Source organism: Schistocerca americana, chromosome 5 (assembly GCF_021461395.2).
Source record: "Schistocerca americana isolate TAMUIC-IGC-003095 chromosome 5, iqSchAmer2.1, whole genome shotgun sequence".
In the NCBI taxonomy this organism is placed as follows: domain Eukaryota; kingdom Metazoa; phylum Arthropoda; class Insecta; order Orthoptera; family Acrididae; genus Schistocerca; species Schistocerca americana.
The window spans coordinates 116,026,309-116,044,385 of NC_060123.1; positions in this window are offsets into that span (position 1 = coordinate 116,026,309).

Consider the following 18,077-nt stretch of genomic DNA (forward strand, 5'->3'; position numbering starts at 1 on the left):
TCCTACTTACACTCACAGTAAAGATTGCTTGAATGAGTATATAAGATTTGTTAGTTTTAAATTTGTTGAGTTACTGTATGGTTCACAAAAACGTTTAGAAAAATGTTGAAATAACATGAAAATGCAGCTAAGTGACAGCTGTGAGAGTTCGTTACAGCTTACAGTTCAGGTTCTTCAGCAAATGATGTACATATAATACAGCGCTAATGAAATCTTCTCTTTTGACTACCTCCCTCAAACGAAATGTTCCGCAGTTTGGTTTTCAATTTCACACTCACATGAAGCCCATGCTTATAAACCCTGTTTTACTGGTAATGCATCGAAGCAATCGCGATTTTTAAGCACTCTGTTGAGAGAGATATATGGTGGGATAGATAGATCTAATTTCAAAGATATGGTAGTTAGTTTTCTGATCTGATGTAACAGTTAACTGCGTTAATGAGTGAGCTATGTATACTTGAATTTGTTTATGTTGTTCTTGGGAATGATTAGGCTACTGCTGATGTCTTTATTTGAATAAAGAAGAAAGGCGAAAAGTAAGTTGAAAGACTTTGACGAGACCCTAAAAATGGCGCGATGTCATGTAATTTTCTGACGACGTCATTATTAGGCGGGGCATGGTGGTCGAGTGCTGAAGTTCCAAACTACATAGTGAAGGCCTCTACCCACGCTATCCTGTCCTAAGGCTTTCATCTGCACTTACCACTTCCTTCGGCTCTGTTAAGATGAGAAACTCCGATTAGCATCATACTTAGCAGTACGCGTTAAACTGAGTGGGAGAACCGATTCACAGTTCTATCAAACTCGAACAACACCAGGCCCATAAGGCGGCGTCGGGTTGAACCCTAGTTGCGACTTCTTCACACCTCTACCTGTACATGGTCAGGATGGCATCAGGAGTCGAAGTGGGCATCCGGGGTGTTTTTCCTGCAAGTAAAATGAGAAATATCGCGAATCTGAGAAAACTGGCATTTATTCCGAAGAACTAACGCAAAGGTGTACAGTATCGACGAAAACTGGCTACAGCAGCGGTCTTAACCGCACTTTCTGCGGAAAGAGCATTTCGCCCTAAGTAGGAAGGACAGGTGGATACGTTCAAAGGCTAAGGAAGCTGGTAGACAAGAAAGCGACGTGCTGTTGTGCCCTCTACATCACCGATCCTTTTGCGTACCAACGTGACGGCACCCAGTATTCCCTTTGACTGGACTGTGGCAGAAAGTTGGCGTCCTTCACTCAGAAATACCGCGGTGACATAACTGGCTCAGCATAATAGCGCATGGGAGCCATCCACAAGTACTGCGGAGCAGTTTTCTTAGCTGCTCACGCCACAGCCTGAGGCTAAGTTGAAACGCTTGAAGAAGAACACAATCAAAATTTTTACCGGTATTAACAGTTACCATGTACAGTACATACCATACGGAAAGCCACGGCGTCGGCACACCGTCCCCCTAGTTGTTGTCAGGTTTCCTAACTGTGGAGCCGCTACTCACCATCCACGCTGCCTCACAGCCACATGAGGCAGAGTGCACGGCGTTGCTGTCCTACCAGTAAGGAAAAATCCCTATCAATGCCGGGAACTGAACCCGAACCATCCAGTGCTGATCGCTCAGCTGCAGAAAATCATAAAGGCCAAATATACTTTGCTGATTTTCATTTTCCATGCAGAGAAACCAATATAAAGCAAAGTACAGCCAGACAAAAAAAAAAAAAAAAAACAAAAAAAAAACAGGCATTTATGGAATCAGAAACGCGCAATAACATAACGCAGCCGTTCGGAACGGCGTATTGTAGTGAAATATGATTACAAATATAACTCACACGTCTTGACCTAGGAACATGTGCAGCGTGCTTCATAAATCATGTTACATACTTCCTGAGGTTGCAAAGGGGACTTGGCAAATAAAGTTTTACATAGGAACCCTTGGCTGTACAGAGCGTCAGAATTATGGGCCCTGGTGCCACTAAATATATGTGTATACAGGGTAATTAAGCGATAAGGGTCCCTATACTGGAAAAGAAAGTGTCGAAGTTATAAAAAAAAACAGTTATGGTACCTTTGACAGTGGACTACGGTAGAAAAATTTCGGAGATGGTAGAGTGACCAAAACAATAAAAATGTGTCTCTTAAACACTAGCTCTAAATGCATGTCTGACCTATGAACACTTGTTCACCTTCACTACTGTGCAACACATCTCCTCTAACGGACCACTGCTCATAGCTCCCAAAGTATGCATTTTAGAGCTGATGCTCACCATACAATTTCCCCCCCCCCCCCCCCCCCCCCCTCCCTCGACAGTTCCCTACCCTACAATCTTAGCAGCAACACTATTAGTGCATGTATTCCACTGTCAGAAGTATCAGAACGGTTTACGCTGTTAACTTTCGTCTCGTTCGTTTCCTGTACCGGGAACCTCAAATCAAAGTGGTGCTTTTATTCTTCTATATCATTCTAGAAAGTTTGTAACACCACCAAGGATTTACCCCGTATACAGGGTGGTCCATTGATAGTGACCGGGCAAAATATCTCACGAAATAAGCATCAAACGAAAAAACTACAAAGAACGAAACTCGTCTAGCTTGAAAGGGTAAACAGAAGGCGCTATGGTTGGCCCGCTAGATGGCACTGCCATAGATCAAACGGATATCAACTGCGTTTCTTTAAATAGGAAGCCCCATTTTTTATTACATATTCGTGTAGTACGTAAAGAAATATGAATGTTTTAATTGGACATCTTTTTTCGCTTTGTTATATTTGGCGCTGTAATAGTCACAAACGTATAAGTACGTGGTATCACGTAACATTCCGCCAGTGCCGACGGTATTGGCTTCGTGATACATTACCAGTGTTAAAATGGACCTTTTAACAATTGCGGAAAAGGTCGATTTCGTGTTGATGTATGGCTATTGTGATCAAAATGCTGAACGGCCGTGTGCTAAGTATGCTGCTCGGTATCCTGGAAGACATCATCCAAGTGTCTTGACCGTTCGCCGGATAGTTACGTTATTTAAGGAAACAGGAAGTGTTCAGCCACATGTGAAACGTCAACCACGATCTGCAACAAATGATGACGCCCAAGTAGGTGTTTTAGCTGCTGTCGCGGTTAATCCGCACATCAGTAGCAGACAAATTGCGCGATAATCGGGAATCTCAAAATCGTCGGTGTTAAGAATGTTACATCAACATGGATTGTACCAGTACCATATTTCTATTCACCAGGGATTGCATGGCGACGACTTTGAACGTCGTGTACAGGTCTGCCACTGGGCACAAGAGAAATTACGGGACGATGACAGATTTTTTGCACGCGCTCTATTTAGCGACGAAGCGTCATTCACCAACAGCGGTAACGTAAACCGGCATAATATGCACTCTTAGGCAACGGAAAATCCACGATGGCTGCGAGAAGTGGAACATCAGCGACCTTGGCGGGTAAATACATGGTGCGGAGTTATGGGAGGAAGTATAATTGGCCCCCATTTTTTCGATGGCAATCTAAATGGAGCAATGTATGCTGATTTCCTGCGTAATGATCTACCGATGTTACTACAAGATGTTTCACTGTATGACAGAATGGCGATGTACTTCCAACATGATGGATGTCCGGCACATAGCTCACTTGCGGTTGAAGCGATATTGAATAGCATATTTCATGGCAGGTGGATTGGTCGTCGGAGAACCATGCCATGGCCCACACGTTCACCGGATCTGACGTCCCCGGATTTATTTCTGTTTGGAAAGTTTAAGGATATTTTCTATCGTGATCCACCGACAACGTCTGACAACATGCGTCAGCGTATTGGCAATGCATGTGCGAACATTATGGAAGGCAAACTACTCGTTGGTGAGTGAAATGTCGTTACACGTATTGTCAAATGCATTGAGGTTCACCGACATCGTTTTGAGCATTTATTGCATTAATGTGGTATTTACAGGTTATCACGCTGTAACAGCATGCGTTCTTGGAAATGATAAGTTCACAAAAGTATCACATTGGAACAACCGAAATAAAATGTTCAAACGTACCTATGTTCTGTATTCAAATTTAAAGATCCTACCTGTTACCAACTGTTCGTCTATAATTGTGACCCATATGTTTTTGACTATTACAGCGCCATCTATCGCATAGCGAAAAAAGGGGTCCAACTAAAACATTCATATTTCTTTACGTACTACACGAATATGTATTACAAATGGGGGTTCCTACTTAAAAAAAAAAAAAACGCAGTTCATATCAGTTTGACCTACGGCAGCGCCATCTAGCGGACCAGCCATAGCGCCATCTGGTTTCCCTCTTCAAGCTAAAGAAGTTTCATTCTTTTTTAGTTTGACGCTCATTTCGTGAGATATTTGGCCCGGTCACGGTCAATGGACCACCCTGTATACAAACATTCGCAGGCGGCACCTATAGGTTTGACACTGTGCAGCGGCGTTTGATGACGTTGCCGGACATGCATTCTCTTCATCCCGCCGCTTCCCCTGCTGCCCCTTGCTCTGACCTCCTTTTCCATCCTCTCTGCCCTTTCCCTCGGCAGGTCCCGCCTGGCAGTTTAATTCTTCGTCGTGTGTGCCCCAAGTGGGTTTTAAGTGTGTTCCCCCTGAGTGTTTTTACTACTGTGGCCGACTTTTAACGTGTGCATGTCCATTCAGTGTATTCTCTGTGTTTTTTTAACTTTCTGGTGACCTTTTTTTTAACTGTGCTCCATGAACGTCTCCGTGTTAGTCTATTTTTTGCCTCCATTCTCTCCTATTATTCTGTTTTAGTTGCCCTTTATCGCCTTACGTATGTAACATTTTATTCTTATTTTGAGTTGTCATATCACTCGGCTGAAGAGTGGCGGAAATCACAATAAAGAAAAAAAATTCTTAGAAATGTGTAACACGAATTGCGAAACACGTTGTAGATACGTAGATTACTTACCAGAAGGTAAACTTGCAGTATTTCAATTTTTGTTGTACTATGAAGTGCGTAGAGTGCCACAAAGACACGACCGCACTCTGTGGATAACTGTGTAGGCGTTCGGAACGGAGCCAGGACGAGGCACCGGCTGCTGCGGTCGGCGGAGTGCACCTGCTCCTCAGATTTACTGGCGGAACACACCACACACACACACATACACACACTACGCTGTTCCTGGCCAACACATCCTCACTACAGACCGCGCACGCAAATATGCGGGGCGAGCTACGGTCGTATCGTGCTAGCCAGCAGGATCCTTTCCGAGAGACGTGACCACTTTCAGAGACCCCCTTGCGCTTAAATGCTGGAATCTGTATTCAGTATGTATGAAATTAAAGTTCACGTATGAACTTTTTACCTTTACAGGTAACAAGTATAGCATGTTATGACTGCAATTACGCGTCAGGCACAAGGCTAGAGACCATCAGCTTTTTATTTTAAGTATTAGTCTCTCAGCTGGATTCTGCTCTTCACCTTTACCTGTCTTTTTTATGACCATGTAACTACATGGTGCTTCCTCTCTAACACGTTTTTCATAATACGTTTTCGGCGGTTCATACTGTACCGAAATTCTACAACATCTGTGTTACGTAATTCTAGGCTACACGATTCAACAGCAAAAGTAAAGAGTGAGACAAGATTAATTATTGTTTAGTGGTAGATTGTGTCACGTTTGTAAAAGATCTACATTATTTGTATAAATGCCCCTGTACGTATGAGATCACCGTTAATTTCTCGATAGCCGTTATCCACAAATTTAAGGTAAATTCCGCGGAAGAAAACACGAATGTTTAACTGCAAAATCTGTCGAATGATCACTCTAATATTTCGTCACTCTTCTCTTGAAAAAAGAACCATGCGCATAAAAACAAAAGTTTAAGTTCTAGACGATGATTAGTTTGTTTCGAAATAACGTGAAGGTATGGAATTGTATAGTACTGAAACCAGGAACTTGAAGTAACAATATGGCGAGAGTAGGGAACACTTACTTGAGTTCAAAATGGAACAAGTTCGTATAAATCGTGAAACCAATGGTCGCATGATAAATAGCTTCAAATTACGAGTATGAAACATGAACACACTTTATCCCTTTGGTATTGCATCTATCCATCCATAGGTTGAAAGCAAAGGTGCAGCCGATTTAGAACATATTACGTTGTGAAACCCTTGGAGGAGTATACATTAACAAAATTACTCTTAATAGACGATGTTCATTGGAGAATGGAATACAAACTCTTCGTAAACAGTATCACCATAGACTAGAATCTTATCGTAAGATACACACATACACAGTTCCTGCTCCTTTGTCTGTAAAGTCACATAGATTTGGTGCGATGAAATTAGCTCAAACGTTCTGCATACAACTCCGCTAACACGACTTCCATGCTGCCGACGGCTCTGTATTTCTAAAACGAGCCAACACATAAGCATTAATGAGAAAAAAAAGAATTTCTTCTTAGTAAGGTGAGCGTTACCTATGCCAGAAGAGATGAGTTCGAATTTTTTCCAAGACGTAAAGCATCTTGTCTCCTAAGCTGAGTTAGCCATGCTGTCGGTTCTGAACAGCACATCCTCTCTTCCAGACTGTTTACTATTACGCTTGGCATGTTGTTGGTGTTTGTGGTTCGCTGAGATTAATCGGTAGTAGATGTATGATTCTCCTTGCTACGTCGATGATATGTAGTGCAGGTTTAGTTTATTTTAAGTTGTAAGTAAATCTCATTGAAGGCAATGAAAGTAATTTCTAGCTGAGTTTATAATATACCAGGATTCGCATCTTGGCATAATTTTTAGTTACCTGGAATGCTAAAGACATAGGCGGGATAGGGAGAAATATTGTTCACGACAACGTTGCGTAGCGAATTTGAAGTTTCTACGGTACTTGCTTGTTACGTCCAATGTTGTGAGATTATTATTTGCCTCTCGAGAAAGATAATGTAAATTTGTAAGAAGAACTCTGTGTAAGAATGAACCAACGTATCAAAAGGACACCGTCATAAGTGACTGTGCAAACAAGACTATGTAAAATATATAATTTCGTGTGTTATTATCATTGTACTTTGAACCTGTATGGCTATTTGGGTGCAATAAACTTATTCTTAAATAATAAACTTTTCGTATGTTCAGTCTAACAATTCAGCATTGTAATTTGGTGACAAGCATAGTTTTTCCAATCAACTTCGACGTACAAGACGGTGAAGTGAGGATTTTTTTTTTTTTACGTCAGTCTTCTGAGTGTTTTGAGGCGGTACGCCACGAATTCCACCCCTGCGCAATCCTCTTCATCTCAGAGTGGCACATGCAGCCTGCGTCCTCAATCATTTGTTGTATTCATCCCAAACTTTGTCTTCCCTACAATTATTACCCTCTTACAGCTTTCTCTAATATCATGGAGGCTTTTCCGTGATGTCTTGACACACGTCCCTTTCTTTTAGTCAGTGTTTTCCATACGTTCCTGACCTATCAAATCTGCTGAAAAACTCCCCATTTCTTAGCCAATCAGTCCAACAAATTTTCAACATTCTTCGGCAACACGACATCACAATCACTTCGACTCCCTTCCTGTTTCTAGACTGTGACCCACTGACATACAATACTGTGCTCCAAATGTATATTCTCAGACGCCAATTCTTATGTAAGGTTTTCCGCTATTCTGAGTTCTGCTGCTTATAGTACTTTTGTCTTGTTCCGGTCTACCCTCAATCCGTATTTCATAGTCGTTAGACTGTTCGCCGAATTAAAATCATCATTTAATTCACCTCCAGTTCCACTAAGGATTTCAGTGTCATCAGAGTATCTTGTACTTGATGTTATTTCACTCAGACACTGAAACGCACTCCTCAAGCTTTCATTTATCTCCGTCATTGTTTTTTCGATTTAAAGAATGAACAGCAGCGGTGAATGAATGCATTGCTGTCTTATAGCACCTTTAATTCTAAATCTTCATTCTTGGTTTCGCAGTCTTATTGTTCTTGTACATTCTGTATATTACGCTTTCTTCCTACAGCTTTCTCCTATTTTTCTCATATCTTTGAACGTCTTGCACCTCTTTGCCGTGTCGATAACATTTATATGTCAATGAATCTTATGAACGTGTCTTGATTTTCCTTCCGTTCTGCTTCCATTATCAGGGGCAACGTGGGAACTCCTTCTCCGGTGCCTTTCCTAAAACCAAGCTGATCTTCATATAAAAACTCTCTACTTTATTGCGCCTCTGATTCATTTACCTCTCTTAAAGCCAAACTGATCGTCATCTAACATATAAGCAATTTTCATTTCCACCCTGCTGTATTGTATTCTCGTAAGCAGCTAGGATGCATGAGTTGTTAAGATGATTGTACGATAGTTCTCACACTTGTCTAGCACAGCTATCTTTGGAATTGTGCGGATTATAATTATCCACCACCCCATGAACCATGGACCTTGACGTTGGTGGGGAGGCTTGCGTGCCTCAGCGATACAGATGGCTGTACCGTAGTTGCAACCCCAACGGTGGGGGTATCTGTTGAGAGGCCAGACAGACGTGTGGTTCCTGAAGAGGGGCAGCAGACTTTTCAGTAGTTGCAGGGTCAACAGTCTGGGTGATTGACTGATCTGGCCTTGTAACACTAACCAAAACGTCCTTGCTGTGCTGGTACTGCGAACGGCTGAAAGCAAAAGGAAACTACAGCCGTAATTTTTACTGAGGGCATACAGCTTTACTGTATGGTTCAATGATGATGGCGTCCTCTTGGGTAAAGTATTCCGGAGGTAAAACAGTCCCCCATTCGGATCTCCGGGTTGGGACTACTCAAGAGGACATCGTTATCAGGAGAAAGAAAACTGGCGTTCTACGGATAGTAGCGTGGGATGTCAGATACCTTAATCGCGCAGGTAGGTTAGAAAATTTAAAAAGGGAATTCGATTGGTTAAAGTTAGACATAGTGGGAATTAGTGAAGTTCGGTGGCAGGAGGAACAAGACTTCTGGTCAGGTGAATCCAGGGTTATAAATACAAGGTCAAATGGGGGTAATGCAGGAGTAGGTTTAATAATGAATTAAAAAATAGGAGTACGGGTAAGCTACTACAAACAGCATAGTGAACTCATTATTGTGGCCAAGATAGACGCGAAGCCTACGCCTAATACAGTAGTACAAGTTTATATGCCACAAACTCTGCAGATGATGAAGAAATCGATGAAATGTATGATGAGATAAAAGAAATTATTCAGGTAGTGAAGGGAGTCGAAAATTTTATTGTCATGGCTGACTGTAATTCGAGAGTAGGAAAAGGGAGAGAAGGAAACATCGTAGGTGAATATGGATTGAGGGTAAGAAATGAAAGAGGAAGCCGTCTGGTAGAATCTTGCACAGAGCATAACTTAATCACAGCTAACCATTTTTCCAGAATCATAGAAAAAGGTTGTATACATGGAAGAATCCTGGAGATACGAGAAGGTACCAGATAGATTATATAATGGTAAGACAGAGATTTAGATACCGGGTGTTAAATTGTAAGACATTTCCAGGGGCAGATGTGGACTCTGACCACAATCTATTGGATATGAACTGTAGATTAAAACTGAAGAAACTGCAAAAAGGTGGGAATTTAAGCAGATTGGACCTGGTTCAAAAATGGTTCAAATGGCTCTGAGCACTATATGACTTAACATCTGTGGTCATCAGTCCCCTAAAACTTAGAACTACTTAAACCTAACTAACCTAAGGACATCACACACATCCATGACCGAGACGGTTACAGACTGAAGCGCCTAGATCCGCACGGCCAGATGGGACCTGGATAAACTGACTAAACCAGAGGTTGTACAGAGTTTTAGGGAGAGCATAAGGGAACAACTGACAGGAATGGGGGAAAGAAATCAGTAGAAGAAGAATGGGTAGCTCTGAGGGAAGAAGTAGTGAAGGTACCAGAGGATCAAGTAGATAGAAAGACGAGAGCTAGTAGAAATCCTTGGGTAACAGAAGAAACTTTGAATTTAATTGATGAAAGGAGAAAATATAAAAATGCAGTAAATGAAGCAGGCATAAAGGAATACAAACGTCTCAAAAATGAGATCGACGAGAAGTGCAAAGTGGCTAAGCAGGGATGGCTAGAGGACAAATGAAAGGATGTAGATTCTTATCCCACTAGGTGTAATATGGATACTGCCTACAGAAAAATTAGAGAGACCTTTGGAGAAAAGAGAGCCATTTGCATGAATATCAAGAGCTAAGATGGAAACCCAGCTATAAGCAAAGAAGGGAAAGCAGAAAGATGGAAACGGTATATAGAGGGTCTACACAAAGCAATGTACTTGAGGACAATATTATGGAAATGGAAGGGGACGTAGATGAAGATGAAATGGGAGATAGATACTGCATTAAGAGTTTGACAGAGCACTGAAAGACCTGACTCGAAACAAGGCCCCGGGAGTAGACAACATCCCGTTAGAACTAGCGACGGCCTTGGGAGTGCCAGTCCTGACAAAACTCTACCATCTGGTGAGCAAGATGTATGAGACAGGTGAAATACCGTCAGACTTCAAGAAGAATATAATAATTCCAACCCCAAAGAAAGCAGGTACTGACAGATGTGAAAATTACCGAACTATCAGATTAATAAGTCACAGCTGCAAATTACTAACGCGAATTCCTTACAGACAAATGGAAACACTGGTAGAAGCCGACCTCGGGGAAGATCAGTTTGGATTCCGTAGAAATGTTGGAACACGTGAGGCAATACTGACCTCACGACTTATCTTAGAAGAAAGAATATGAAAAGACAAACCTACGTTTGTAGCATTTGTAGACTTAGAGAAAGCTTTTGACAATGTTAACTGGGATACTCTCTTTCAAATTCTGAAGGTGGCAGGGGTAAAATACAGGGAGCGAAACGCTTTTTACAATTTGTACAGAAAGCAGATGGCAGTTATAAGTGTCGACGGGCATGAAAGGGAAGCAGTGTTTGGGAAAGGAGTGGGACAGGGTTGTAGGCTCTCCCCGGTGTTATTCAATCTGTATATTGAGCGAGCAGTGAAGGAAACAAAAGAAGTATTTGGAGTAGGTATTAATATCCATGGAGAAGAAATATAAACATTCAGGTTCGCCGATGACATTGTAATTCTTTCAGAGACAGCAAAGAACTTGGAAGAGCAGTTGAACGGAATGTACGGTGTCTTGAAAGGGGGATATAAGATGAACATCAACAAAGCAAAACGAGCATAATGGAATGTAGTCGAATTAAATTGGGTGATGCTGAGGGTATTAGATTAGGAAATGAGACACTTAAAGTAGTAAATGAGTTTTGCTATTTGGGTAGCAAAATAACTGATGATGTTCGAAGTAGAGAGGTTATGAAATGTAGACTGGCAATGGCAAGGAAAGCGTTTCTGAAGAAGAGAAATTCGTTGATATCGAGTATTGATTTATGTGTCAGGAAGTCGTTTCTGAAAGTATTTGTATGGCGTGTAGCCATGTATGGAAGTGAAACATGGACGATGAATTGTTTGGACAAGAAGAGAATAGTAGCTTTCGAAATGTGGTGCTACAGAAGAATGCTGAAGATTAGATGGGTAGACCACGTAACTAATGAGGAGGTATTGAATAGGATTGGCGGGAAGAGAAGTTTGTTGCACAACTTGACTAGAAGAAGGGGTCGGTTGGTAGGACATGTTTTGAGGCATCAATTGATCACAAAAAAATTAGCATTGGACGGCAGCGTGGATGGTAGAAATCGTAGAGGGAGACGAAGAGATGAATACAATAAGCAGATTCAGAACGATGTAGGTTGCAGTAAGTACTGGGAGATGAAGAAGTTTAGACAGGATAGAGTAGCATGGAGAACTGCATCAAACAGTCTCAGAACTGAAGCCCACAACAATGACAACAACATAATTATCCAAAAATCTGATGGTACGTCGGCAGTCTAACGTATTCTGCATATCAAATCTAATAGTTGTGTGATCGCCACTTACGCAAATAGTTTTAGAAACTCCGGTGGAATATTACCTATCCCTTCTACTTTACTTGATCTCAATATTTCCAGAACTCCAATAAATAGTTCGCTATCATTGAAGCCCCTGCTTCTTCAATATCGTCAGCAATTTCTTTTTCTGTTCCATCACCAGACAAGTCTTCCCGCTGATACAGGCCTTCAGTGTAATCTTTCCCCCTATTCGCTCTCTTCTCTGCGTTTAATAGCGGAGTTCGCATTGCATTCTTAATGCTACCGCCATTGCTTTTAATTTCACTGGAGGCTGGTTTGTCCTTTCTGTACGCTGAGTCAGTCCTTTACATGACCTTCTCTATTTCTGTTTCTTCACATATTTCTTACAATGCATTTAGCCTTGGCTGACCTCCAGTTGCTACTTACTTCTCTGCTTAGGGATTTATATTGTTGTATTCCCGTCTTCCATAAACATTATTACACTTCTTTCTTTTGTCGCCCCCCAGATTCCTTCGCAGTTACCAATCTTGTACTTACGTTCGTATGTTGTACATCTGTGATTGCTCGTTTTATAGGAGCCCATTTTTCTTCAACTGAAGTAGCTACACTGGTACTCCTTATCGTAGTAAACACACACACTCAGAGAACTTCAAATGCGTCGCATAATTCGTCAGTACTTCAGCATCCTGCCTCCTTCCACTATAATTCTTCCGGATTATTCTCTTAAACTTCAGTTTACTGTTCGTCATGAATAAATTGTGATATGACACTATATCTGCTCCTGGGTACGTCTTACTAACCAATAGCTGACCGGGATATCTGTCTTATCATGATTAAATTAACATGTGCCTCTGGGTCTTTCCGAAGTGTACCTCACCCGCTTGTGATTCTTGAACGGAGTGTTCGCTGTTACCATCTGAACTCAACTGGAGAACTCAATTAGCGTATATTCTTGCATAACACTATTTTCTGTTGCTTTTCTTTAAAACACACTGTTATCCACTTTGATTATTGCACTTTTATTTGCCTTTACGGAATTACCCGTTCAGTATTGTTATACACGTTCTCTGGGTCTTCAAATTCGGTTTGCGAGGTCGGCATGTATACCTAACATGTAGTCTGCATCGGTTTGCATTTGAATGTGACGAGAACAATTCTATCACTGCAATGTTCACAGCAGCTCACTTGCTGCCCTATGTTTCTGTTCACAAAAAATCTTACACCCATTGTATTACTCTTCGTCCGTTGATATTAGCCTCTATTTTCTCACAGAAATTCTTCTTTCCAATACACTGACTTGGACTGTACCTAGACTGAGCCTCCAGGTTTCCTTTTTCAGATTTTCTACCTTTCCTACTGCATTCAAACAAATGAAATTCCATGCTCCAACTCGTAGAACGTTATTCCGTTTCTTTCTTCCAACGGTCACCTCCCCCTTAGCCGTCTTGCCCTGGAGACACAATGGGAGTCTAATCCGGAATCTTTTGCCAGTGGAGAGATCATCATTGCGCTCTTTTCAGTTAAGGGCTGCACATTATGTGTCCTTAATTCAGCGGCTTCCAAAGCACTCTGTATCCTCATGCGCTTGGCCATTTCTGATTCTTCCGCCTTTTCGGGCTAATTCCCACCCCAAATGCAAGAGAGGGGCCTGAGCTCACGTCCGCTCCTCCGCCCCCTTTCACGAGGTCGCTGGCAGAACGGAAGTAACTAGACTGGAAATCTTCCGCCACCATTGCTTTCGATTAGTGTTCCGAATTTAAGCAGTGGATGAGATGGAATCATTGACCCAGGACGTTCGGATTACTAGTTATAGACGCTACCCTTACACGAATGTCAAGAAAGGAATGCGGAAAAACACTACAACATTATGTTAATGGGGTGCAGAGAAAGGATAAAATGTGCGCAACGGCCATCTTCTGGAAGTCATTTGCTGACAACATGGTATTCATTTTCTTTAACAATATATTTCCTACCCTCTCTTCCCCCCCCCCCTCCCCCTCACCCCCAGAAATGAGACATCCAACGTGTTCTTTCGGCATTGCGCAGGGCATAGGAACCGCATATGATATAGTTTTTGTACTAATAATAACGATTCACTTCCTTTGGTTGGAAGTAATTTCGCAACTACGATTTTATACTTCGAGATACGCTACCTACTCAAGTTCATAAGCTCATAAGAGTTTTGACTGACTTGGTAGAATACTAACGGTGACTCACCATGTTACATACTGTGGAAAACGAGTTTAAACGCATCTGACACTGTCACATTTACATCTGCGTCTATTAGAGCGCCTATTGTTACCGTAATGAAGCCGGAAAAACAACAAATTGTTCTACTCTTTAAAAACTTTGCTGAAATATTGGCACACACCTGTTTTCGCTAACAGATTATGGCTGTGGTTTCACCTTGCTTTCAGCAGCTCGTGCACCAGAACAGTAAGATCGTTTTGGTTGACGTTAGAAGGCCAGATCAACTGCCCCTGCAGTTACTGAAAAGTTTGCTGTCCTCTTGGGGAACCACACAAATGTCTGTCCTCTCAGCAGGTACCTTAGTGATGTGGTTGCACCTAAGGTACTCGTACTGTGTCGCTGAGGCACGCAAGTCAACTTACCAACGGCAAAGTCCATGGTTCATGGAGAGCAATCAAAGCTATCGGATCTGTTATTAGTTTATGATCCGGTGTCGTTTTGTGTGAAATAAGCATGATGCTTAAAGCACATTGTTTCCATTGTTATCAAACCAACAATATTTTACTACGATGAAACGATGAGATTTAAAAAGTACGACGAGGAAATGGTTCCGACCATTAGTTGAGAGTCTTCCCGAAGAATGCAATGTACTATGCATAGAACATATTGAAATTTGGCGGGGATCTCCAAGACCAAGTCGACGCATCTGTGAATCTGATAAACAGTATTTGTCGAGGGTAGTGTTTGCAGGTAAGAACACTGCATATTACCAGGTAATGATCTATGCAGTTTAACATATTCGCTGTTCAAACTTTCATAACTACTGCGAATGAGTACTGTTATTCAGCTCAATAAACGTTTCAATGTTGTCAGTATAAGAAACGGAATAAACGAGAAATGCAAGAAAAAAATGTACTTGCAAATTTCTCAATACTCCTCAAAATTTGCATTTTTATCTCTGATAACACTAAGTACCCGTTATGACTTGCCCAACTCTCCACGAACGAAACATGACGTTATTCATTGACTTTTCTTGGTAGCTTTTAGTCACTAGTTCCTGCACCCTTGCAAAGTGCTGCCTAGTTTTAAAATGGTTTCCCGGATTTTTCCACTTTTCTTCATCCAGTATTAGCTCAAAATAATTTCTAACAATGCCTTGTGTATGATTTCTGACTGCTGTGTGAGATTATTTTGTTTGGATAGACACATCGATGCTCTATTGAGATGGCCCTCTCCAAAATTGCCTCCAAAGCTCACCATTATAATGGAGTAACACTACCACAGAATTAGACCAGTTTCAGACCGCTGTAAGCTTGAAGTCATGGGAGTTGCCGAAAACCATTTACAATACGGAAAGGACAAAAATCCGTATATTCACATGTACTCTAGTGGCATGTATCCGCCACATATCACGGGGCAGTCTGCGATGGACTAATACGCCAATACCTATGCCTCTAAATTCAAAGTTATTTATTTGAAGAAATGGTGCTGCTTATATTCAATTAACTCAAAATTCTCAGCATAACGTGAAGTTATAATTTTAAATTTTACACTTACATGTGTCCCCTTCGTTTCTCTTTTTACATTAGTCGCATTCATACGATTTTGTGTGGCATTTAGTTGGTGTAGAAACTGGGATATTGGTTCATTATTAGTTGGCAAGCACTTTGTTAGACCCGTGTAATGCTTTCCGAACCGAATGGTTTGTCTGCCATTAGCAAATTGCCAATTTGCCATTGCAAATTCTGTCACCTCTCTTTTACTGTGGCCACCTACAATTGCTGATAGTGGTACCTTTTTACAAAAATGCAATGGTCATCCATCAACCCATTAGTGAGAAAGTGTCTGTTTATCAACCTATTGTAGATCCTTCCAAGTAGTAAATCACCTAACTGTAAGAAAAACACACATGTAATTCGTTCACAGCATTCATATAAAATTTATCTTATACTAATATTAATTATTTCCTATCATTTCACTTTTACCATAAGTCGTGTTATTCTTATTTTACCTCTCATCGTCCCCCACCGTTATTTGTAGTCCCTTTCCGCAGGTACTGAGTGATCAAATATTTCATCTCTACACTTCGCCCTCTTTCCATTTTCATTTTACTTTTGGTTCTGCAACATGGGCAGTCGCATTTGACAGCTCACATCACCTTACGTGAGACTGACGATAGGTAAAATTGTCACTCTTGATAGAACCCCATCTTACAGGAAGCACATAGAAAACACCGAAGCAAAGCTGTGATCACGCAATAACACCATACAGAAGCTGAGTAGAACCTCATCGGGCGCAAGAGCTACGACACTGCGTTGGGGTTGGTCTATTCTGTTGCTGAATACTGTGACCCAGTGGGGCTCAATAGCACACATGTGAGAAAAATTGACGCGGAGCTTAATGCAGCAATGAGGACAGTAATAGGAAGCATCAAATCTACTCCTCTATACTGGTTACCACCTCTAAGCTACATTGCGCCACCAGACCTCCGAAGACACAATGCCCTCCTCAAGGAATAACCAAAAATTGCTTAAAATCCCAGAGCTTCCAATGCACTCTGACCTTCCTGCACTCCGAATGAACTGATTAAAATGTAGGCAGCCATCCGTCCTACTAGCAGAATCGCTAGAGGCAGCTACTTTCAGTATTAACAGAAAGTGGGCTGAAATGTGGAACACTATTGCCCATGAGGAACATCAGACCCTCCAAAGACCTGACACAAGACTAGCCGGTTTGGAACTAACTCGACGTGCCTGGAAAACAATTAATCGTGCCTGGAAAACAATTAATCGGATCCGCACAGGCCATGTAATCTGTGCTGAAAACTTCTACCGATGGGGAAGGGCTTCATCTTCAGTGGAAAAGAACACCAGACGATCCATCACATTGTAACAAGCTGTACCAGAGGAGCCTACGATGGGAACTTGGGAGATTTCTTTGAAGTGACAGAGGCAGCCCTTGAATGGATCGACAAATTAGATATTGATTTATAGACTTATTTTTTAAATTATAAATTACGAAATAAATATATTGTTGCCAAATTTTGTAAAACTATATAATCCACAATTGCTACTCGCTGTTCATATGTAATTTCACAAGCTAAAATTCATTAGCACATAAAATACTCATTTCAAATAGCGTATTGCCGTAAACATCTTCTCATCGTACGGAAAATTATATAATCTGACAACTCGACACTATCATTTGTGTCTGCTAGCAGAACCTTACTCACAATACAACATTTAACTCAACTTGGCGGCGCCTTTTGCGTCTTCTAAGACTCATAAAACCTCATTTCTTACAATAATTCACTCTCAATAAGGATTTCTCTACCTGCTCAGTTACAGTTAACAACCATCCGTTTCTCCTCTTCGTATCTCCATCTCTTTGACAAGTTCGTTTATCCTATGCAGCTTCCAAAATACGTTTCCGCTGGATCAGCTCATGTTGTTACACATAATTTTCCTCTCATGACAGAATACAGACTCCATGTCACATTTACATCATGTCCTATTATTCCTTAAGTATTGAAATTTGTGAGATGCATTGATCCCATGATGATTTATGGCTGTCCAAGGTTTCCAACTCTACAAAATTCTTATACACAATTGCTTTTTAAATGATATGGTCCCTATGCAGAAACATTTCTCATTCAGTCAGTGACTCCTCTTCCACGTTTTCCTGGATCTACATCTCTACATCTACATCCATACTCCGCAAGCCACACGACGGTGTGTGGCGGAGGGTACCCTGAGTACCTCTATCGGCTCTCCCTTCTATTTCATTCTCGTATTGTTCGTGGAAAGAAGGATTGTCGGTATGCCTCTGTGTGGGCTCTGATCTCTCTGATTTTATCCTCATGGACTCTTCGTGAGATATACGTAGGAGGGAGCAATATACTACTTGACTCTTCGGTGAAGGTATGTTCTCGAAACTTTGACAAAAGCCCGTACCGAGCTACTGAGCGTCTCTCCTGCAGAGTCTTCCACTGGAGTTTATCTATC